Source organism: Panthera uncia (assembly GCF_023721935.1).
Source record: "Panthera uncia isolate 11264 chromosome E2 unlocalized genomic scaffold, Puncia_PCG_1.0 HiC_scaffold_19, whole genome shotgun sequence".
NCBI lineage: Eukaryota > Metazoa > Chordata > Mammalia > Carnivora > Felidae > Panthera > Panthera uncia.
The window spans coordinates 17173910-17199237 of record NW_026057588.1 but is presented as its reverse complement, the minus strand read 5'-3'; the positions used below and the strand labels follow the sequence as shown (position 1 = coordinate 17199237).

At 44.2% G+C, this 25328-nt stretch overlaps 1 long non-coding RNA gene across 1 annotated transcript; it reads left to right on the top strand.

The window, feature by feature from the left end:
- The first annotated feature begins 3185 nt into the window (after window positions 1–3185).
- Window positions 3186–24818, top strand: LOC125915310 (uncharacterized). The gene is made up of 7 exons (XR_007455625.1): window positions 3186–3628; window positions 4609–4735; window positions 5776–5915; window positions 6172–7408; window positions 19933–20060; window positions 20563–20819; window positions 24734–24818. It is a non-coding gene; the product is annotated as an uncharacterized LOC125915310 (long non-coding RNA).
- The last annotated feature ends 510 nt before the right edge of the window (window positions 24819–25328 follow it).

Sequence of the window (25328 nt, the reverse complement as noted above, 5' to 3'; positions counted from 1 at the left end):
CAAATTAGGCTTTGCCACCTGGAAGAGAGAAGTATCACATGTTTAAACAACTGTAGTCTAATTAGTAAACATTTTGGGAGAGTTATTTTGAGACTAAAAATATTATAAGACCCTTTAATTTTTCCATTAATTTGCAGCTGGAAACCAATTCCTACAAGGCTAAAAATGTATTGTTGTTCATAAGTAAAATCCTAAGTATCCCATATGCAAACACTGTTGAAAGGATATTTAGCTTGATAGAACACTGAGCTAACACCAAAAATGAGTGTAATATAGGCTTACTAAGACCAGATCTACAAGTCAAAGCGAATTTTGTTTGATTGTATGCAGATTTACCACTACATTAAAGAAAAGAATGCCATAAGGGCTACAGATTCAGACAAGTATTATTGGAAAAGGGAAAAGAGTAAAGATATCCTAATGTATAATGGTACAGAAACATTTCTTTTAAAGATATGTGTTTAATTAATCCTATTGTATTTACATTTTCCATTTTAAAGTTCTTACATTTATGTATCTTAAGAATACATAATACAAAAATACACAATAATATAGCATACAAAGTTTAAATATCTAGTAAGAAGTTGCTGTATCAGAGGATGGAAACATTTTTCTCACACGTGTTTGTCTTTTTTTTTTTTTTTAATTTTTTAATGTTTATTTATTTTTGAGAGAGAGAGACAGAGTGCGGGAGGGGCAGAGAGAGGGGGAGACACAGAATGCAAAGCAGGCTCCAGTCTCTGAGCTGTCAGCACAGAGCCCGACATGGGGCTCGAACCCACGAACCGGGAGATCATGACCTGAGCCCAAGTGGGATGCCTAAGAGGTCGGATGCTTAACCGACTGAGCTACCCAGGTGCCCCTCACACGTGTTTGTCTTACCCTTATGAATTGCCACCAGTAGTAGTTCTATTGATGTTCTATTTAATAACATTTCTGTAATAGAAAAGTAAACAATACAGAAAGATAAATAATTTCAAACACCTACTTTTCATATTTTTATGTTAAACTAAAAACACAATTTAGAATACATTATTATGGTTTTGGGAGGTCTGGTATGGCAGTGCCCTGGCTTGGCTCTCTGCTTCGGGCCTCAAGCTTCCGCCCGATAGCGAACACCTGAATCCTCAACTCTGCCTTCCCAGGTGGGGTCAGGTACTTATTCGCGTCCTTTGCGCCGCGACCTCAGCCCATCAAACTCTCCCAGCCCCATAAAAGGTCGGGTCGTCAGCTCAGCGGGAGCCTGCGCCTGCGCCATCCGAGGACCGATGGGAACTCCCCAGGCTCCCGGGAGCGGGGTTGGGTGGTCCTTGTGGGCGGCGGGAACGCGTAGGTTTTACGATTTTAGCGCGCCAGACTACGTTTCCCGAGGCTACTGCGCTCAGGCCAAAGAAGCCTGGGATTACACTTCCCCAAGGCCGCGGGGGCAACCTGGACCTCAGCCTCCCCCCCCCCCCCCCCCCACTGTTTCGTGATTGTTGGCGCGGCAGAAAACCGACACCCGGCCTCGTGGAGAGAGTTCTGCAGAGTCAGACCCGCCCACAGGGCAACGTGGACCTCTGTGAAGGGGAACAGTGAGTGTGGGGCGTGCGGGGAGCGGCGAGCGGTCGGGCCGAGGCTGCCCGCATCTCCGGCGTGCGTGAGCCTGAGCCGGAACAGCTGGGGGCGAGAGGGGGATTGTGTGGTTTGGACCAGGGGTGTGCGCCCGCCAAGGCTAGGAGGGGTATCATTGTGACCCGTGTTCCAGGTTCCTGCGGCCCCTCTCTCCTCTCAGCCACGTGGTCTGTCCTAGACTGGAGGCCCCCAGAGGGAGGTCGGTTAGGGAGCCCCTGAATGAAGCTTCCCAGCAGGACCCGCCGGAAAGCCCGGAGCTGATCTGGAGATGGGAATTTAATTATTTTATTTTATTTTTTAATTTTTTAAATATTTATTTTTGAGAGAGAGAGAGAGAGACAGCGTGAGCAGGAGAGGGGCAGAGAGAGAGAGAGAGAGAGGGAGACACAGAACTCGAAGCAGGCTCCAGGCTCTGCACTGTCAGCACAGAGCCCCATGCGGTGGCTGGAACTCATGAACCAGGAGATGCGCCGAAATCCGAAGTCGGAGGCTTAACCGACTGAGCCACCCAGGCGGCCCAAGAAAAATAGCTGAGATATGGGAGCAACTCAAGCATCCATCAATAGATGAATGGATAAAGAAGATGAAGTGTACATATACAATGGAATAGTATTCCTTCATAAAAAAGAAAAATCTTGCCATTTGTGATAACATGGATGGACCTAGAGATGATTATGCTAAGTAAAATAAGTCAGAGAAAAACAAATACTATATGCTTTCACTTGTATGTTGAATATAAAAACAAGACAACAAGCAAACAAAACAGAAACAGACTCAAAAATAACAGAACAAACTAGTGGTTGGCTGGCAGTGGGGTGGAGTGGGGGGAGGATTGGTGACAGACATCAAAAGGTACAAACCTCCAGTCAAGTCACAGAGATGTGAAGTACAGCATAGGAAATATACGCAATAATATTCTAATAACTTTGGTGGCAGGTGATAACCAGACTTATTGGGGTGGTTGTTTCATAATGTGTAGAAATGTCAAGTCACCGTGTTGTTTATGTGAAACTGACATTATATGTCGACCACACTTCAATTACAAAAAAAAATTCCAACCAAACAAACAAAAAAAAAGAATGTAGGAGTGTCAGGAGGAGAATCTGTTCAAAGCAGAACTGTGTAGCCGGATAGTAGCTCCAGATCAGCGTCCCCAGAATGAAGGCCTAGCCAGAAAGCGTCCTGCTGAAGGTCTAACTCTGTCTTCCTTGAAGAAGTGCTGTTGGCTCGGCATCCAGCTGTGTGCAGCTCGGTTCACTGGGGTTCGGCTTTATCCAGAATCCCTCTGTTCTCCAAAATTTTATGTGAGGGTGGTTGTAGCATAACGTGGAAGCTGAAATGGAGGGACAAGAAAGCTTACTGGCTGAAGCTATTGGGAACCCTAAAACCTCCTTTTCTTCTCTCATCTCTGGGCTTTCTAGAGTTTGAACTTCTCTACTAGAGGAATCCCCAGGAAGACTGATCGGTTCTTACATTTCTAAAAGCATAGCCGTTTAAGTTGTTACTCCTTGAAATACTGGGATTTTTACACTACGTAGATATTTTCTTTTCTTTTTAAAAAATTTTTTGATGTTTATTTTTGAGAGAGAGAGAGAGAGGCAGAGGTAGGGACAGAATCCGAAGCAGGCTCCTGGCTCTGAGCTGTCAGCACAGATCCCGACGCGGGGCTCCAACTCACGAACCGTGAGATCATGACCTAAGCCGAAGTTGGACACTTAACCGACTGAGCCACCCAGGTGCCCCTAGACTACGTAGATATTTTCATCAATTAACCTGAGGCGTTCTTCCTAAGCGGGCACTATCTAATTACCTGCTTGGTTCCTTCTGTTTGAGACAGTGCCAAACGATTGCTTCCTCCTTGCAAGGTCGCCTTTTCTGACTGGTGTTCATTAATTCATCGAGCAAATTACGGAACAGGCCCTACGTGATGAGTCTTTGCTAAAGGACTGATGGAGCAGTGAAGATGTGAAGCCTCGTGAATTATTGGAGCTCCTTTGTGTCAGTCAGTGGTTTGGTGAGTTTGAGATACTGGCCTCATTTGGCCATACATCAGAAGGTTAAAAAATCTCCACAGACCTACCGATTTTGTACCAATTGGTCTCTTAATATGATGAGATCGCATGCTCTGGGAGGCTTTTAGGGACACAGCGGGGACATAACTATGACTTGGAAACATTGATACCGTTCCTGCGGGGCGATGCCCGAGAGCATGTACTAGGTCAGTTTTGTGGTGGCAGGGGACCTGCTAGACTCGGGTGGCATTCGTTTGATTTGAATCACCTTCGTCATAGTCCACTAACTGAGGAACAGCAGAAGTGTTGAGTGATGAGTGTTAAATGACACTATGAGCATATTGTCCTAAACAGTAGCTTAACATAGATTACCAGCATTGGGGAAATCTGAGACATTTGGTCCAGTCTTGTAAAAATATAAAATAATGCCTAACTCTGATATATATTCATGAAAGGTACTTCTATTTCATCATGAAAATGTTTCTATTAATAAAGGAAAATGTTGATGATGTAATCTGACATGATAATCTTGAAGTTTCAGAAATTAGCAAATTTGTATAATACCTATTTTCTAAAATAAAGATTTTATGCTTGGGAAAAAAAAAACTTCTCTTAAAGGGAAAATAGTACAGAGATTAATATTTCTTGAGAATTTTTTGGGTTGGGTACTGAGCAGGCAGTGTCTTTGTGTCTGTGATTTACTTTAACAGAGAAACTTGGATTATTTTGTCAGTTTCCCAACAGGTCTGAAGTCCCGTTGTATCCTACAACATACAGAAAATTTTGTCCCTAGCAACAGGGTTCTTCCAGAACATGCAGATATTCTGATTCATAATACTTTTTAGGTCATAAGCTTTGAACCTACTTCATTGTTCTGATTGCTCCCTTGCCACATTGAAACTTTTTATTTCCTCTTCTTTCATCTTAAAAAAAATTTTTTTTTTTTTAACTGCCCCAGAAATATGTGGGTTTGCCATTTCAGGGACCAGTGACATTCAGGGATGTGGCCGTAGCCTTCTCTCAGCAGAAGTGGGAGAGTCTGAATTCTGCTCACAGGGACTTATACAGAGATGTGATGTTGGAGAACTGTAGTAACTTGGTCTCACTGGGTAAGTTTTCCTCTTTCAAGTAAATTAGAGTCTTCTCCCTCAAACACTTTCTTCCTTGTACCTTTTAGGGCTATCTTAAGAAGTGAATGTACTTTCTTCTCTCTGTTCCCAAAGAAATGGTTTGACCTTTGTTGGGCTGGAAAGGATGAAATGGCAGGATTAGAACTGGGGGTGTTTATTGCATAAACATTGACAAAGGCCAAATTTCCTATTATGTTTATGCTCAAAATTGCTGTAAGTGCTCCGTTAATATCTGAGCCACCTGCCAGCAGAACAGCTGGACAGAGGGTCCTGGTTTGTCCTATCTGAAGAGCCTGTGCAACCGACACAGTGGTCGGTTGGATAAACAAATAAATTTAAAACTGAAGTTACTGGACGCCTGGGTGGCTCAGTCAGCTGAGCAGCTGACTTCCGCTCAGGTCATTGTAATAGGTCAACTTATAAGCTATCAGAAAGCTTATTGTATAGAAGTTCGGCTTAAACTCACCTTTCATGAATAATTGAGATAAAAGCTTATGTAGTTCCCTATTAGGGTTATCGGAAATTACTAACCGCCCTATCTCGCTTCTGTAACTTCGCCTGCTTGCTAAATAGATAACTTAGGTTGCAAAACGCTCCCCCCACCCCTTCTACCAAGATCTAGCCTAGTCAAGACCAACGTGTAAAAAGTCACGAACTCACTGCCCCACGGTATCTTAGGTGTCTAACTATGATTGGTCATTTTAAAATCCATTAGGACAAAGAACTTTAAATTGATAGGTTCCCGCCAAGACTAACGTCTGTGTGTTAGTCTGATGAAATGCTGTAAGTTGAAATTGGTTAACTAAATAATGACGTACTCTGACTTGCTAAAATCCACATAAGCTCATTGCTACCTTTGTTCGGGGGCCATTCTCTGCACTTTTCTCCTTAAGATCAGGAGATGAGATTTGGCCCAGCTGTGAATAAAATCTTGTGTTGCTTCTATTCAGCGTCTGGTGTTGTTGTTGTTGTTTTTTGGTTTTTGGTTGGTTTTTTTTTTTTTTTTTGTCTCTCGACAGCACCCTGTTTCATTTGGAGGTTCCACCGAGATTCTATGACCACCCAAGATTCGGAGGCTGAAGCGGAACAGCTAGGGAAGAGCTCTGAGAGACGTTCCTCGGCCCCGGCCTTCCGTTCTCAGACCTGGCTTAAAAGTAAGGTATGCGAGGGGCGCCTGGGTGGCGCAGTCGGTTAAGCGTCCGACTTCAGCCAGGTCACGATCTCGCGGTCCGTGAGTTCGAGCCCCGCGTCGGGCTCTGGGCTGATGGCTCGGAGCCTGGAGCCTGTTTCCGATTCTGTGTCTCCCTCTCTCTCTGCCCCTCCCCCGTTCATGCTCTGTCTCTCTCTGTCCCAAAAATAAATAAAAAAAAAAAAAAGTTGAAAAAAAAAAATTAAAAAAAAAAAAAAAAAGTAAGGTATGCGAGGTGGCGCCTGTTTTCTGTTACTGGCCAGATCTGATTCTAGGAGGGAAGGCTGGACGCGGCTTAACTTCCCCCTAGCTGGTGTCTGGTGGAGACGTCCCCAGCACCCTCTGGGTCCCCGGACCATCCGGGTCTTCGGACTGTCTGGGTTGGGCTTGATCACCCCAACCATTTGCTCTACGTTCAGTGCTCTGTGTGCCCTGTTAAACGCTTCCTGTTAACCTATCATTATCTCTGGCATGACCCACTGTTTAACCTCCGTCATGGGTCAGTCTTTGTCCGAGCCTTGCTCCCCCTTAAATGCATGCTAAATAACTTCTCTGGTTTCAGAAAAAGAGGAAGGACCTATGGCTGTAACCTAAAGCCATCCTGGCTGCGGACATATTGCCAACTGGACTGGCTGACATTCTCTGGGGTTGACTGGCCCCCAGAGGGCTCCTAGAATCTTAACCTTGCTTATGCTGTCCGCAGGATTTGTCACGATGTTCATCCCCACCAGGAGCCATATGCTGTGACTTGGGTCGACCTCCTAGAAGACCCACCTTCCTGGCTGAGAGAGTGCCAGAAACAGGGCCAAAAGCTGTCATCCGGCATCTCCCTTTCCCACTCCCCTTCCTGTTCTCCTCCAAACTCCAAACCCTTGCTTCCTGTCACTTAGCCTCCAAAGAGGCTTTACCCGGTGCTTCAGGAGATACCCAAGGGAGGGACTTGTTATCCGATCCTTAGAGACCAGCTCCTTATCCCCAGACTCCACTAGCTCCCCAGGAACCAAAAGCCGCAGGTGACCCTTTGACTAGTCCCCCACACACCAGATCAGGAGCCCTCTGTAGAGGAGAACACCAGTCCTCTGATGCCCCAGTTCCCATCCTTCCTCTTAGGCAAATGGCTCCGGCCCCTGGTCCAGATGGGCAGCCAACACACCGGAAGCTTGTCTACACTCCTTTCTCCACCACGGACCTCTATAACTGGAAAACTCAGAACCCGCCTTTCTCTGAAAACCCCCAGGGCCTAATTGACTTATTGAGCTCTATTTTCACCACTCACTTACCTACTTGGGAAGATTGTCACCAACTCTTGCAGGTCTTACTGACTTCCGAGGAAAGGGCCCAAGTGCTCCGGGAAGCAACGAGAGCAGTCCTTGGCCCGGATGGAATGCCTACCACAGACCTTCGCAGAACTGAGCATGTTTTCCCTTCCGCACCGCCCCAGCGGGACCCTAACACGGATAATGGTAGGGAGCGTCTACTTCAGTATCGCCAGATTGTAACAGGGGCTTCGCGCAGCAGCACAAAATTCCACCCATCTGACAAAAACTCATGACACAGTCCAAGGACCGAATGAGTCGCCTGCAGCCTTCCTTGAAAGGCTTTACCAGGCTTACCGCTTATATTCTCCTATTGACCCCGAGGCAACAGAGAACCGAAAAACCATTAACATGGCTTTTGTTTCTCAGTCGGCCCCAGACATCCGTAAAAAGCTCCAAAAATTAGAAGGATTCGAAGGGAAGGTAATTTCAGAGTTGGTAGAAATAGCCCAGTGAGTTTTTCAGAGCAGGGACAGCCCTGCCATTATGCAGGGGAAGGAAATAGGGAAAGTCCTCGTACCAGCCTGGGGAAAACCCCCAGGCAACAGCAAAGGACAGGGAAGGCCTCAACCCCGCCAGAAAGGACCCCGAGCAACATTGGGGAAAAAAATCAATGTGCTTATTGTAAGGAAGAAGGACATTGGAAAGATAAATGCCCTAACAAAAAGCCTCCCATCCTGGTCGCCCAGGAACAATGATGCCACCACAGCTCCCCTCTTTCCCTGAATCCCCAGGAGCCTGTGGTTACCCTCAACGTAGAAGGGAAAGAACCTAGATTCCTGGTTGACACTGGGGCTATGTATTATGTTCTTAAAGAACCCTTAGGACCTGTGATTAAAGAAAAGGTATACATTCAGGGAGCCACCGGACGAACGCAAGGCTACCCACGGACTCGTGCCTGAATCACAAACCTAGCTCATTCCTTTGTGCTCATACCTGATTGCCCATATTCCCTTCTGGGGAGAGATCTGTTGCACAAGCTTAAGGCCCAAATCTCCTTTACCGGAAATTCTATAGACTTGAACCTACCGCCATTCTAGTTCCCTGCCCCATATCAGAGGAGTATCTACTCTTAGAAAAACCAGAGTGGAAAGCCTCTCCATTAATAGCAAAGTGGAAAGAGACAATTCCTACAGTTTGGGCTGAAACTAACCCCCCTGGACTAGCCATTCGACAAGCGCCGCTAGTGATCCAGCTAGCTGCCACAGCCACCCCCATCCGGGTGAGGCAATATCCATCCCATCAGCCAGCAGGCGAGGGAGGGAATTGCCAAACACATCAACCGCTTGCGAGAAGCTGGGCTCCTAATGCCATGCCATTCCCCCTGGAATACTCCCTTGCTTCCTGTCCCAAAACCTGGGACTTCAGAATATAGGCCGGTACAAGACCTCAGAGAAGTTAACAAAAGGGTGGAGACAATTCACCCTACAGTCCCCAACCCCTACACTCTCCTGAGTGAACTCTCCGAATTACCGCCTTTACTCTGTCCTGGACTTAAAGGATGCATTCTTTGCTTTGCCGATTGCAAAGGTCAGTCAGCCTATTTTTGCCTTTGAATGGACAGACCCAGACGGAACCTACAACGGACAGTTAACCTGGACTCGACTGCCCCCAAGGGTTTAAAAACTCCCCTAGTCTTTTTGATGAGGCTCTTCGAAGGGATTTGGTCCCCTACTGGGAGAGCCACCCAGATGTTACGCTGTTACAATATGTAGATGACTTGCTCCTAGCCGCCGACTCCTGAGAGAACTGCGCAAAGGCTACGGAGGACCTGCTAAGGGAATTAGATGTCCTGGGATATAAAGTTTCCGCACAAAAAGGCCCAAATTTGCTTGGACTCTGTAATATACTTGGGCTACCAACTGCATGAAGGCAAGCGATCGCTGGGGCCGGAAAGAATCCAAGCTATCCTCAACATTCCTAAACCCACAACTAAAAGGCAGATCAGGGAGTTCCTAGGGGCTGCTGGGTATTGCCGCCTCTGGATACCGGGTTTCGCTGAAATGGCAAAACCCCTGTACTCCGCTACTGGGGGTGAAGGAACTGAGATGGTCTGGGGAGAACAAGAAGATAGGGCTTTTGAGCAAATCAAGAGCACCCTTACCCAAGCCCCAGCCCTAGCTTTACCTGGTATTACCAGACCCTTCCAACTATTTGTACATGAGATCCGGGGCGTTGCGAAAAGGGTCCTTACTCAAACTTTGGGCCCCTGGAAACGACCCGTAGCCTACTTACTTGTCCAAGCGGCTGGACTCTGTTGCCACCGGGTGGCCCAGTTGCCTCAGAGCTGTTGCCGCCACTGGTTAAAGAAGCTTCCAAACGAACGCTTGGGCAAGACCTTCAGATCACAGGACCTCACGCAGTAGCGTCCCTGCTGCGCTCCCCACCAGACCGATGGATCAACGCACGAATCCTCCAGGATCAGGTATTGCTACTGGACCCTCCACGCATCGCTTTCCTGAAGACAGAGGCTTTAAATCCAGCCACATCGCTGCCTGATGACGACTCAGAGGCCCCACTCCACGATTGCTCGGAAACTGGGAGTACTCTGACAGGACTGAGGAGGGACTTAAGAGGTCAACCTCTGCCAAAGGTGGATTTCGAGCTGTTCTCTGATGGCAGCCGTTTTGTCAAAGATGGACTCAGACACGCAGGTGCAGCTGTAGTGACTCAGGACCAGGTTATCTGGGCCCGAGCCCTTGAGCACGACACTTCTGCCCAAAGAGCAGAGCTGGTGGCTCTAGCCCAGGCCCTCAGATGGGCAAAGGGAAAAACGGTGAACGTCTTCACGGATAGCAGGTAGGCCTTCGCCACCGCCCATGTTCGTGGAGCTCTATATGAGGAAAGAGGACCGTTAACATCAGGAGGGAAGGAAATTAAAGATAAAAAAGAAATCCTGGCCCTACTGGGAGCCTTATGGCTTCCTAAAAAGGTGGCCATTATACATTGCAAGAGCCACCAAAAGGCAGACTCGCCCCGAGCGAAAGGAAGCGCCTTTGCTGACGCAACGGCAAAGGCCACAGCAGAAAGAGATGTTCTCCCGACTAAAATTTTGCCTCTGCTGCCTCTACGCTTTCTCCCCTCAGAACTGTTTTAGACCAAAGAAGAGCTACGCCTGATAGAAACCTTGAGGGCAAAAAGAGATGACCAGCATTGGTATCACCTCGAGGACGGACGCATCTTCATACCAGAAGCTATAGGACGGACCTGGCTCCCGCAAGTCCACAGCTCCACGCATCTAGGGGCAACCAAGTTGTCTCAACTAGCCCAAAGAGACTATTTTATTGCAAACCTCAATAAAATCGTACAAAGCCTAGGAGACCGATGCAAAGCCTGTGCTCAGACTAACCCATCTCCCAAGTTAAATTTTTCAGGACAGAGACTACGTGGACAGACGCCTGGAGAAATATGGGAACTTGACTTCACTGAGATGAAACATGGACCCTTTGGCTATCATTATCTCCTCGTACTAGTGGACACCTTCTCTGGATGGGTAGAGGCTTTCCCCACTAGAACAGAGTCCGCTCAGATAGCGGCTAAGAAATTACTCAATGAATTGGTTCCCCGATTTGGCATCCCTATTGGTCTGGGATCAGATAATGGCCCGGCTTTCATAGCCCAGATATCTAAAATGTTGGCCAAAAGCTTACAAATAAATTGGAAATTACGTTGTGCCCACCACCCCCAGAGTTCAGGGCAGGTAGAAAGAATGAATACAACTCTAAAAGAAACCTTCGCTAAATTAATTCCAGAAACTGGCGAAAACTGGGTAGGCCTCCTTCCTTTTGCCCTCCTCAGAGGACGCTGTATACCTTACGTAAGAGGCATTCCCCCCTTTGAAATCCTATTTGGAAGACCACCTCCCTTGCTTCCAAGATTGGGAGATGAACAACGGGCGGAAATCTCAAACCAACATCTCCTTAAGTCCTTGCAGGCTCTACAACCTTCCAGCCATCCATAACCTAGTAAAAGAAAGCCGGAGAGAACCGCCCTCTACAGTCGAACCATCAGACCAAGGACTCGGACCTGGAGATTGCATCTGGGTGCAACGTCACACCTCCCCAAATTTAGAGGCACGCTGGGTTGGGCCCTATCCGATCATCCTGTGCACCCCATCCGCTGTGACAGTTGCTGGCCGGAGCCACAGTATGCATCGCTCTCAAAGTGGCACACCCCGACCACGTTCTCTACAATGGACTGTCAAACGGACCGAAAATCCTTTGGAGGTCCGGCTGGTAAAAGAATCTGCTGGGTAATTTTGTTCTTAATAATTTCCCTGGCTGGAGGGACATTTTCTGACCATGCCCCTGTCCGGTACCGTTGGATAGTTAGCAAAACCACTACGGGACAGGTTTTAGCAAATTCTACCTCTTACGCTTCCCCTGCCTTGACCTTTAATCTGTGTCTTCTGTTCCCCATTGAGTGGAAACAACCATGATATCAAGGTGCTACCGGAGTTTTGCCTTACCAGGGAACCCCAGACTGCCTAAGTTTCAAAGGAGTACAGTTTTATGCTTGTCCCTCTGATACGCCCCCCGGCTGTCAAGGACGAGGCCAGTTTCACTGTGCCTCATGGGGTTGTGAAACCATAGCTGACTGGGTTACTGAAAAGGATCAGTTTATACTGTCTATAAGAGCAGTGTCTATGACCAAGAGCCAACGCCTAGTCACTGTCGTCATTAAAAATGGTTTAGATCCCCGATGGAATATGGGGAGAACATGGGGATTGAGACTATACGTTTCTGGTCTTGATCCCGGCACTGAGTTCACCATTCAGAGGTTTAGAGTCACCCCTAGAGCGCCCATTGGGCCCAATGCTGTAATTAACCCTCTCCCTGACCCTGGAAAACTGCCCCCCCAGGCCTCTAGCCTGGTCATCAGCTAAGTCTACGGCCCGTTCACCCACCACTACTGCCCTTATGTTGACTCCTTCCCCCGATAGGAACAAACCTGAAATAAGAGAGACCGATACCTTTAAAGCCTTGTACTATACCTTTAAGTTTTCAAATGCCACCAACCCTAACATCACTTGGGATTGTTGGCTATGTTTGAATCCTAGGCCCCCCTACTACATAGGAATAGGTGCTCCGGTCCCTTTGGGAACGAGGGAAGACCAAGTCAGGAATTTGAGCCATGGCCAGATAGAGGGTCATTGTACCTGGGGGCAGAACCCAAGTCTCACCTTAGGAGATCTAGAAGGAATGGGGACTTGTTTCTATGCTGGAAATTACCAGATAAAACAGCCCAGGTATTTGGCTTATTGTAACAGCACCATCTACTTGCCAAATAATACTCATGTGGGGGGTACCCTTTACTTCCTTGTACCGCCCTCTGGGACTTGGTTCGCTTGCTCCTTGGGTTTAACCCCTTGTTTAAACCTCCACCTTATAATCAAGAGGTCTGATTTCTGCATTCTAGTCCACCTCCTACCCCAGGTCTTCTACTTTTGAGGTGAAGGAGGAAAAGAACACCTAGGTTTCATTCCCCAGTCTCGATTTCCGAGGGAACCCATTTCTCCTATCCTAGTGCCCCTCTTTGTAGGACTGGGGGTTGCAGGATCCATTGGCGTAAGTACTGCCGCTTTCATCACCGGGGATCAGAACTTCAAATTACTAAGCAAACAAATTGATCAGGATATATCAGAATTAGAAAGGAATATTGATAAACTGTCTGAATCTGTAAACTCTTTAGCAGAGGTGGTACTTCAGAATCGGAGGGGCTTAGACCTGTTATTTTTACAACAAGGAGGGCTTTGTATGGCCCTTGGGGAACAGTGCTGTTTTTATGTCAATAATTCAGGAATCATCAAGCAGACCTTGAGTCAGGTCAGACAACGATTAGAGGAAAGAGAAAGACAAAGACAAATTAATCCAAATTGGTATGAGTCTATATTTTCCTGGTCCCCTTGGCTAACAACTCTCCTAAGTGCCCTTGCGGGACCCCCTATCTTTCTCTTTCTGGCTATAACTATAGGACCCTGTTTGATAGAACTACTACTTCAGTTCATAAATCAAAAAATAGGATCTATAAAGCTTATGGTATTATGTAGCCCATACGTCCCATTAGCTCAAATGCCAGAATAAGGTTATTCAAAGGTTTGAATAACTAACAAACAGGAGTGTGGAATGTAATAGGTCAACTTATATCAGAAAGCTTATTGTGTATAAGTTCGGCTTAAACTCACCTTTCATGAATAATTGAGATAAAAGCTTATGTGGTTCCCTATTAGGGTTATCGGAAATTACTAACCGCCCTATCTCGCTTCTGTAACTTCGCCTGCTTGCTAAATAGATAACTTAGGTTGCAAAACGCTCCCCCCACCCCTTCTACCAAGATCTGGCCTAGGCAAGACCAACATGTAAAAAGTCAGAACTCACTGCCCCACGGTATCGTAGGTGTCTAATTATGATTGGTCGTTTTAAAATCTATTAGGACAAAGAACTTTAAATTGATAGGTTCCCATCAAGACTAATGTCTGTGTGTCACAGTATGATTGGGTACCATGAAATGCTGTAAATTGTAATTGGTTAACTAAATAATGACATACTCTGACTTGCTAAAATCCACATAAGCTCACTGCTACCTTTGTTCGGGGGCTGTTCTCTGCACTTTTCTCCTTAAGCTCAGGAGACCAGGTTTGGCCCGGCCGTGAATAAAATCTTGCCTTCCTTCTATTCGACGTCTGGTGGTTTGTTTTGTTTTGTTTTCTCGACAGCACCCTGTTTCGGTCATGATCTCGTAGTTTGCAAGTTCAAGCCCCAATTTGGGCTCTCTGCTGTCAGTGTGGAGCCTGCTTGGGGTTCTTTCTTTCCGTCTCTCTCTGCCCCTCCTCCACTCATGCTTTCTCTCTCTCTCTCTCTCTCTCTCTCTCTCTCTCTCAAAAATAAGCGTTAAAAAAAAAGGGGGGGGGCGCCTGGGCGACTCAGTTGGGTAAGCCTCCAACTCTTGGTTTCTGCTCAGGCCATGATCTCAGGGCTTTGTGGGTTCAAGCCCCGTGCCTGGGCTCTGTGCTGGCAGCATGGAGTCTACTTGAAATTCTCTCTCTCTCCCTCTTTCCCCCTCCCCCACTCACACCGTGTGTGTCTGTCTCTCTCAAAAACAAACAAAAACGGAAGTTACTGCATTTTCTTTCTTACAAAACAGTTACCCGGGGGCACCTGGGTGATTCAGTCATTATCTGACTTTGGCTCAGGTCACCATCTCACAGTTTCTGAGTTTGAGTCCCACAGCGGGTGAGCTCAAGCCCTGCTTTCTCTCTCTCTATCTTCCTCTCTCCCCCGCCCTCTCTCCTTCTGCCCCTTCTGGGACTCTCTCTGCCCTTGCTCACTTGAGCCTTCTCTCCTCTCTCTCAAAAACAAGAACAAAATAATTACCCTGATTTTATAGTTAAAATGTATAATTCATGAACTTTGCATTTAAGATTGAATGAATATCTTAGAGATGTCTCAAGAATCTTTGTCTTTTCTCTTAGAAAAATAACATTGATAATGTTAACTCACAAGAAGACAATACACAGGTGAGTGTATTGTTTACTATGTACCAATCACTATTCTACACCCTACATTTTTGTGTTTGATTTGTATTAACTGATCTCTATCCTCACAACCATCCTGTGTCATGGGTACTATTTTTGTAACCATTTCAGATAAGCATGTTGGAGCACAGTGAATTTAAGTGAGTTTCCCAAAGTCGCACAGCGGGTAGGAGGCAGAAGCAGGAATTTGAATGCAAGCGCTCTGGTTCCATGGTCTGTGTTCTCAATTACAAGGTCATGCTTTCTGTCAAGATGCGAGAGAGAGAGAGAGAGAGAGAGAGAGAGAGAGAGAATGAAAAGTAGATTTCACTCAAAATAAAAGCTTTTCCCCATCTGTCTGGATTCTTGAATCCCCTTGCCCTTCCCGGAAATACTTACCACTATCATTTTGACCTCGAGTTTATTCCAAGTTCTAAGCTCAAAGTATTTTTTAATTCATATTTTATTTCTTTGCTACCTTGTAAGCTGGACATTCCCTTTCTAAACCACATGTGATTACTTTATCGGAAGGCTGGAAAGAGCCCTGGATGATAGCGAGGGAAGATCAAAGAAGACCACGCACAGGTGAGTAAGATCCCATCGGGTAGAGAAGCCCTCACTGGGTCAGGGAGGAGGCACTTTTCTGAGCTGTCGCTTGGAACTGTCCCTTCAAAGGGAGCCCAAGCAAGGCCTGCGTGGAAAAGCCTGAAACTTGGGAGAAAGGGGACTATCTCACCAAAGTGTCCAAAGAAACCTTGTCTTTGCGAATTTTAACACTCATTCACCTCTTATTTCCCTGTCATTTTATCGGGCCTCTTCTCTTTCATAGGGCAGTATTTCCACTGCATCTTGAATTTGACTGCTTTCAGCTCCTCTCCTGCATTTAGATTTATTTGTATATTCAGATGTGGTGATAACGGAGCAGAGACAAGAACAAGAAGGGCGTAGGCTATATGATTATATAGAACATTCCAGGCAGCGTGAATAGCAAATGTACATGCTTTAAGGTGGGAGTGAGCTTTGGGTGATTCAGGAGCAATAAGCAGACCAGAACAGAATTAATGAGGGGGCAGCAACAAGAAAAAAGGGAGAATGTCAGAAGAGGCCGAGTCTTGTATATATTTTTGTTAATTATCAGCAATTTGGATTCTTTCCTGAAAGTGACTAGAAGGCATGATCTAATTTATATTTTTCCAATCTTAAATTAAAAAAACACTTTTGTTAAATGAGATAAAAACTAGAAAACCATATTAAAATATACAGCTTAATGAATTTCTATAAGGAAGATATCCTTATAAAATTTTTTTTTAATGTTTAAGAGAGAGAGGGAGGGAGAGAGAGCGTGAGCAGGGGAGGGGCAGAGAAAGGGAGAGACAGACTCTGAAGCAGCTCCAGGCTCCGAGCTGTCAGCACAGAGCCCGACGTGGGGCCCGAACTTGCGAACCATGAGATCATGACCTGAGCCAAAGTTGGACACTTAACCGACTGAGCCACTCAGGTACTCCAGGCAGATATCCTTATAAACACCTTGAGCAGAAAGAAGCAAAACATTTTAAAATAACAACTTCAGGCTTACAGAGAAGTTGCAAAACTATATAAAGAATTTTCACCTACTCTTCACCCAGACTCTCCAAATGAGGAGATAAACCTTTTCCAACTACCCCTTAAGCCCTTTAGCTGCCTCTGCCTAATCACAACCCTCTTTCCTCCCTCCCTGATAAATCAGCTTCCAACCACGTCAAACCTTACCAAGCGCCCCAGATTGCTTATACCTCTCCAATTCGTCTGCTAATCTTTCGGATGAAAATGGCTATTTTGAGGTTCTCGTGTCTGCAGATACCGTCCATCACTCCCTTCTGCTTTTTCCTGCACAGATGCAGAGAGGGTTGCCTGAATGGGGACAAGGGTCAGGAGAGGAAAAGCTGCTGGGAGGCCACTTTGGTAGTGCAGACTGAGGGTGCTAGTGGTTTGGATTCGAGTGTTGGTGGTGGAAAGTGGCAAGAAGCTCCTTTGAGCATAGAACTCACAGCATGCTGGTGGGTTATAAATGAGTGTGGAGGAAGAGGGACGTTAAGAAGGCTGAGCACGTTTTGGCTTGAGCAGGCGAATGGTGACACAGTTGCCTCAGATGGGAAAGAGGGAAAAGGCAGGACGGAGAGCCAATTGAAATATGTGTGCTTTGAATATGTTAAGTCTGAGATGGTCATAAATCAGCCGATTAGAAGGCCGAGTAGGCTGTTGAATATGAAGCCTGAAGTTGAGAAGATGGGCTCACAATAGCAGTTGAGTTTTATTGGCCTATGGCTGGTATTTATTTACTTATTTATAAAAAAAAATTGTAATGTTTGTTTATTTTTGAGAGAGAGATAGAGCCGGGGAGGTGCCGAGAGAGAGGGAGACACAGACTCCGAAGCAGGCTCCATCCAGGCTCTGAGCTGTCAGCACAGAGCACGACTCGGGGCTCGAACCAACGAACCGTGAGATCATGACCTTAGCAAAGCCCGGCGTTTAACCGACTGAGCCACCCGGCACTCCTGTGGCTGGTATTTAAAGCCATGGCACTGCATGAGGTCTCCCAGAGAGCCGGGGCAGGTAGAGGAGTGTCACAGTTACGTCCGTCAGAGGATGCCACAAAAGAGACTACGGAGAAGAAGCATGTTTTGAGGTAGAATGAAAACGGGAAAGTGGTACCAGCAAAGGCAAATGAAGAAAACGTTTCAAGATGGAGGAACGATTACTGAAACATGCATTAAAATAAGACATGAGCGTTGAGTTAGAGGTGTGGCCTTCCCAGAAGGGGAAATTCTCAGCGGGATCAAGGAGTGAAAGCCTGACAGGCCCGGTGTAAGCAGAACGGGGTGAGGCAGCGGTGAAAGTGAGGGCAAGGGCTCTGCAGTGGCATTTGCTCACGAAGAGATGGGGTTGGTTGGGACATGGGGTTACACCTGCATGATTAATGATGGGGACGGTTCCATTTGAGTGGTCAAAATGGGTGAACTGGGAGGAGGAAATTATTATAGAAGCAATGGCCTTGACCTGGAGGGGTAAGATGGTGGAATTTTGTGCACAAGAAAAAATGGTGACAGTGGATTTGGATGTAGATACTTGATATAGTAGAGGAACGAGTAAGTATCCTTTATTTTGTGTTATCTCGTAGACATAAGAAAAGTCATTAACTGAAAATTTGTCAGGGGAGGTATGAAATCTTGTTCAGTTTGCTCATGCCATGCAGACTCCCACCCCCCCTTTTTTTTAAATTCTTTTTTTTTTTTTTAACATTTATTCATTTTTGAGAGTGAGAGAGACAGACCATGAGCAGGGGAGCGGGAGAGAGAGAGGGAGACCCAGAATCCGAAGCAGGTTCCAGGCTCTGAGCTGTCAGCCCAGAGCCCGTTGCGGGCCTTGAACTCACCAACCGTGAGATCATGACCTGAGCCGAAGTCAGAAGCCCAACCGACTGAGCCGCCCAGGAGCCCCTCCCCTTTTTGATCATTGTCTCTTATGCAGCCGGTGGTGGTGGTGCTGGTGGCGGTGGTAACAGAAGTGACTGCAGTAAAGTAACACGAAATCTATGCCTGACACCGTTCTAGGTATTTTACATGTATTGCCTTATTGATTCTTACAGCAACACTGTGACACGGTTTTCAAATTGCTAGCAATATTTTTTTAATGTTTATTTATGAGAGTGTGCGCATGCGGGGGAGGAGCGGGGGGCGGGGGGGTGGACAGAGGATCTGAAGCCGGCTCTGCGATGACAGGCTGTCAGTGCAGAGCGTGCTTTGCTTGGGATTCTCCCTCTCTCTCTCTCTGCCCCTCCCCTGCTCTCAAACTCTCTCTCTCTCTCTCTCAAAATAAATAAACTTAAAAAAAATAAGAAAATATCATTATTTGTAGGAAGATACTTCGTTACTGGTATTTCTTGTGTAAATATTTATTAGTTTTCTAAACCAGTACTTTTGGTTAACTGGAAACATAGCTCCAGTGAAAAGAGGAAGAGGAATTATTTGAGTCTTCGCTAGTAAATACTTTTTCTAAGTAGGAGATTATTCAACAACAGAGATTAAAAATTATTTTTCTGTCCTCTTGCAAGAATTATGATGGACTCCTCTTTTATCCATCATCACTGATTCAGAATGTGTAATTCAAGATAATCAGTCATGTATCCCTTTTGTCATTGCATTTGTCATCCAGAGCTCCGTATTAAGTCTCTTCGGTTTCTTGGAGAAACCTAGGAGTCTTGGAAATGTACCTGACTTTTTGGCAAAGATACCTTATACCTTCCCTGCCTCATTCCAGAAATTGTTTATTTCGTAAAGGATTCTCTATTTTTATATTAATGGATTATCGGTGAATTATTTGTATGACATTGTCTTTTAACTATATCCTAATTCTTTTTTTTTGTCTGGAGATTTGTCTTTTTTTTTTTTTTTTTTTGCAGTCAATTTCTGCTGTGTGCTAGGGGGTTGTAGTTCAGTGCTGAATGACACAGGGGTTGGGCCTGCTTTGGGGGAAAGTGTTCGTTTTCTATTGCTTTGTAACAAATTACCACACATTTGGCAGCTTAAGACTACAGTCATTTATTATCACATCGTTCTGTAGACCAGTTCGGCACAGGATGGCTAAATCCGAGTATCAGCTGCGACTACAGTTCTTTACGGCATAGGGCCTTCTAGGCTCACTGGTTATTGGCAGAATTTATTTCCTTCTCACACTTCCCATGTGGTCCCCTCCATCTTCCGGCCAGCAACCAGCAAGTCTTGTCCTTCTCACACTTTGAATGTCCCTGGCTCCCTTTCTGCCCTCAGCCAGGAGAAAGCCCTGCTCTTTAGGGAATTATCCAGGCAAGCCAGGTTGATGTCTCCATCTCAAATCAACTGATTAGTAACCTTAATTATACATCTTTTGTCATGTGATGCAACATATTCACAGGCATGATAATGGCAAAGGCCATGAAGACCAAAATACTATCAACCACAGGTAGGCGTGGGGGAAATAAATTAAAACTTTTAGCAAAGAGAAATAATTGTGTAATTGAAAACAGGTTGGAATTACAAGAATTAAGTGTTATAACAGAAGCTAAAGACATGGGCATCCTTAGACAAGGTCAGCAATTTACAGTATTCCTGATAAAGTGATACTTTACCTTAAATATATATAGGATGAGAAAGATCCAGTCTGCAAACCACACATGCCAGAGAATTTGGGGGAGATTACCATCACCTGCAGATGGAACCAAACGATGAGAAAACTTGTGACACGTTCCAAGTGCTGAAAGGGGAAAGTGAGGTAAAGAGGGAACGAAGAAAATTCTGACTTGATATGAGGGCTGATAGGTAAGCAGGAATCATATTGATGAAAGATACATGGATTTTATTCAAAGTGTAAAGAGAAGTCACGTTGGGGGTAAATGAAATTTTATCTGTATCAGAAACATTTGTTAGAAATGTTAAACATATTCGTGCCCAGAACTTGCCCTGTGTCTTCGGATTCAGGAGGTCTGGGATGGTGTGTGGGTACAGTTTTTCAACATGCTCCTCAAAGATCCTGATCACACTTAAATATCAGAAATGAAACCTATTTTATCCCCAACCTTACTATTTTAAATAAACTCTCACTAATCTCTGCATTTCTCTTTGACCTTGAAAAAATTTTTCTAACAGTATTTTAGTATAATCTAGGCTTTTGATATCTAATGGATATTTTTAGTCTCTTTTCTTCCAGAGAAATCTATTCCTGTATTTTCTCATATAGGAAAACAGATATTTGTTTTTTGTTTGTTTTCTTTCAGATTTTCAGTCGAAGGATGAGACAGCAATAAAGAAATGCCCACCCTTGAGAAATATACATCTTTTGCTTTACATCCGAGAATTCTTAATGGAGAGCAATCATATGAATATCAGGAATGTGGGAAGACTTTTTGTCAGTACTCAAACCCTGTTCAACGTGAGAGAACACATTCTAGTGAAAAACCCTACAAATACAAAGAATGTGGGAAGAACTTTAGTGATAGACATCGGCTCACTGTACATCAGAGATTTCATACTGGTGAGAGACCTTGTAAATGTAAGGAATGTGGGAAGTCCTCTAGTACCTTTCTGTACCTTGTTCAACATCAGAGAACTCACACTGTTGAGAAAGTCTATGAATGTAAAGAATGTGGGAAGGCTTTTATTAGAGGCTCAGGCTTTGTTAAACATGGGAGAATTCATACTGGCAAGAAACCATATGAATGCAAGGAATGTGGGAAGACCTCTGGTAGTAGCCATAATTTACTGTACATCAGAGTAGTCATACTGCTAAGAAAGCGTATGAATGTGGGGAATGTGGAAAAGCTTTTTATAGTAGCTCATACCTTGTTCAACATCAAAGAATCCATTAGCGGTGAGAAACCCTATGAATGTAAGAAATGTGGGGAAGCTTTTATAGTGTATGGAAAACTTCTTCAGCATCAGAGTATTCATACTGGTAAAACCTTTTGTGTGTAAAGAATGTAGGAAGGCCTTGAGTACCTTCTCATACCTTGTTCAACATCAGAGGATTCATACTGGTGAGAAACCCTACGAATGTAAGGAACGTGGAAAAGCTTTTATTAGTCGCCATCAACTTCCTGTACATCAAAGGGTTCATACTGGTGAGAAACCTTACGAACGTAAGGAATGTGGAAAGACCTTTCGAGTACATGTACATCTTACACAGCATCAGAAAATTCATGTTGATGTGAAACCCTATAAATGTAAGGAATGTGGAAAAACAGTTGTGCCTCATACCTTGTACAACGTGGCAGGATTCATACTGGTGAGAAACCCTATGAGCGTAAGGAGTGTGGGAAGGCCTTTAGTTCTGGCTCTTACCTAGTTCAACATCTGAGAATTCATACTGGTGAGAAACCCTTTGAATGTAAGCAATGTGGCAAGACCTTTAGACTTAATTCCTTCCTTACTGAACATCAGAGGTTGCACACTGGTGAGAAACCCTTTAAGTGTAAAAAATGTGGGAAGGACTTTAGATACAGTTCAGCCCTTAAAGCAATCAGAGAAACCATATGGGTGTAAAACCCTAAGAATTTAAGGAATTTGGGGAGTCCTTTATGTATGACTCAAACATTGTTTAGCATCAGAATTTATGCTGATGAGAAACCTGTATGTAAAAAATCTTGTAGGCCTTTAGAAAATATTCTCGTATTACAGAATTCATAATGGAATTCAGAAAACATAGGAAAGCCTTCATTTGTCATTCTTGTGTTTATAATATCAGAATATTCGGGATTGGTGGCCAATTCAGAAAAGGTAGGAAACTTTAGTACAGCATTGGTAGCATGAAATTTGATATGACCTATTCTATGGTTGAATGAACTAGTGAATAAAAAAAACCTTCCAGTTACTCTTAAATCATTGCTGAACTTCAGATAATCCATCCTAGTTAAAAAAAACAAACAAAACCAGTTAATGTATATTGGAAAGCACACGTCAGCTCCCATCATTGTCATGCCACCGCCTTCCAACCTGTTTGACCCCAGGCACCACACGTGCTATTTCAGGGCATTGCTTTCAAATGGTGGTATTAGAACCTACATACTCGTAAAAACCTATGCCTGATATTTATTAATTTTACTATTAGCATGTTTTTCAACTGCTAGTGAAATTTTGAGAGTAAGACCCTACAGGTGTAGTTAATTTAGAAATGCCCTGGGGCACCTGGATGGCTCAGTAGGTTAAGACACCGACATCGGCTCGGGTCATGATCTCACAGTCCGTGCGTTCGAGTCCCGCATCAGGCTCTGTGCTGACAGCTCGGAGCCTGTCTCAGATTCCGTGTCTCCCTCTTTCTCTGCCCCTCCCCCACTCATGCTGTCTCTCAAAAATGAATAAACATTAAAAAATATATTAAAAAGTTAAAAAATGCCTTTATATTCGTGTATCCATTTTACAATTTTAGGTAAATCTCTCTGGATAAAACTTTGTAGAAAGAAAGAAATGAGAGGATATTCATTTTGAACTCATCCCTTAAATTGAATTAATGCTTGAAAGATACTCAGTCTTTCAATGTATGTGAAGTTGTTGAGAATAGCCTATAATCCTCATTCTTTGTCCAAAACTCAGGGTAAGTTGGAAATAATGAGAGAAAAATACTGTCCACTTGGAAATTTCTTTTTACAACTTTTTTGTGAATAGAAATTTTAACCGAGAAAAGTTGAAAGAATAGTAAAATTGCCACATCTTTGGTAACATTTTGCCTTATTTATTTTATCTCTACTTATCTCTCCATGTATACATGTTATTTCTGCATGTAAGAGGGAGTTGTAGACTTCACTCCTAAATAATAGCCTTCTACTCTTTTTTTTATAAAAAATTGTTTAATGTTTATTTTTGAGAGAGGGACAGAGTACGAGTAGGGGAGGGGCAGAGAGAGAGGGACACAGAATCCGAAGCAGGCTCCAGGCTCCGAGCTTCCAGCCCAGAGCCTGATGCGGGGCTCGAACCCACGGACTGTGAGATCATGACCTGAGCCGAAGTCGGACGCTTAACCGACTGAGCCACCCAGGTGCCCCTATATACTCTTGAGTCCCACCTTTTTTACATGATTTTGGGGGAAAGTCCAAGGAAGTTGTGTTAGAGAATGCTTCACATTCTGTATTTTTCTCAGTCACCTAACTTGTTCCTCCACCCAGATTTTTTTCTATAGTTGGAAGTTACACAGATTTCACTGGGTTCTGAAAAACACTTCCAAGGTAATGCTGCAGTTTTTGTAAACATATAACTAAGTATTGAAACTTGGATAGGGTAGTCACTGATGGAGCTTTCCACTGTTCGGAGGCTTCTTGCAATTAATGATCTGAATAGTGATAGTTTTAACATCTTGATTTGGGAAGTCACCACATGTATGCATAAGTTTGGGATTAAAGAGAAAACCAAAAATTATGAAATTAAGGTCTACTCAGAAAAGGTAATGAGATGCCTGTGTATCAGAAATTTTCATGTGAGGCCAGAACTGTAATTGGAACATTAATTTTGAAGCAACAAAATTAATTAGAAAATTGTCACCATGTATACAATTAACGAATCTGTGAAAAGAGGAAACAACCATATACATTTGTTCTGGGGCCATTTCTTTTTTTTTTTTTTTTAAATCTTTATTTATTTTTGAGAGACAGAGACAGCATGTGAGCAGGGGAGGGGCAGAGAGAGAGGGAGACAAGAATGCGAAGCAGGCTCCAGGCTCCGAGCTGTCAGCACAGAGCCCGATGTGGGGCTCGAACCCACAAACCGTGAGATCATGACCTGAGCCGAAGTCAGAGGCCCAACTGACTGAGCCACCCAGGCGCCCCTGGGGCCATTTCTTGAAAAGAATTATCTTTCTCCATTGAGTTGCTTTTTGGAAATCAGTAGACTACATAAATATATTCATTTCCAAATACACTTCTCATACCATTGTACCCTGTGTCCATTATTCTAACAACACCGAAGAGTATTACTGCACGTTTCAGAACTGCTACTGCTTTGTTGAAAGTCTTTTTTTCAATTACATCTTTGCAGATCAACTTGTCAATTGCCATGGGAGAAAACGTTTTGGGGAATTATAATGTGGAGTGTATTGAATCTATAGGTCAATATGGAGATAATTCACTTCCTAATACTATCAATCCATTAATTCATAAACATATATTTCCTTTTACTTAGGTCTTTAATTTCTCTCAGCAATGTTGTGTACTTTTCAGTCCTCCACGTATTTTGTTAAGCTTATCCTTTAGTGTGTCATAATTCTTGATATTACGATAAATGCTGTGGCTGAATATATATGAATTTTTTTCTGGGTATCGACTTTGTTTCCTGTGATATTACATTTGAGTTCTAGTCGCTTTTCATAGATTGCTTAGATTTTTCTGTATACACAACAGTGTCATTTGTGAGCAAACACGCTTTTACTATGTCCTACCCAGTTTGAATTTTCTTCTCTTGCAGCATTTCCTACGGTGTCCAGTACACCAGTGTTGAATAGAGCCGATGAAAATGGACATCCTTGGCTTTTGTCCAATCTTGAGGGAAGCATTCAGTTCTTTACCGTTAAATATAATGTTAGCTTTTGATTTTTCATCCATGTCCCTTATCAGGGTGAGGGATTTTCCTTTTATCATTAAAGTGAGTTGCACTTCGTCAAATGCTTTCTTTTTCAGCAACTGAGGTTCTCATACAATATAAACATTTTTTTATACAGTGACTTACATTGATTTTCAACAGTTGGCTCAACTTTTCATTCCCAAGATCATAGTGTACTTGTCATTCATTCCTGCTTTCATTTTGCTAATGTTTATTAAGGAATTTTCACATCTATGTTGATGAGGGAATTTTTTGTTTTTTATTTGGGGGTTATTGACATAATTTGCATATAGTAACATTCACCCTGTTTAGGTATACAGTTCTATATATTTTTTTGACAAACATATACAGTCATATAACCATAACCACAACCAGGATACAGAATATTTGCCACCCCCCCCCAAAAAAAAGTTCCTCCATGCTCTTGGGTAATTAGTTCCCTTCCCCCAACCCCAGGTCA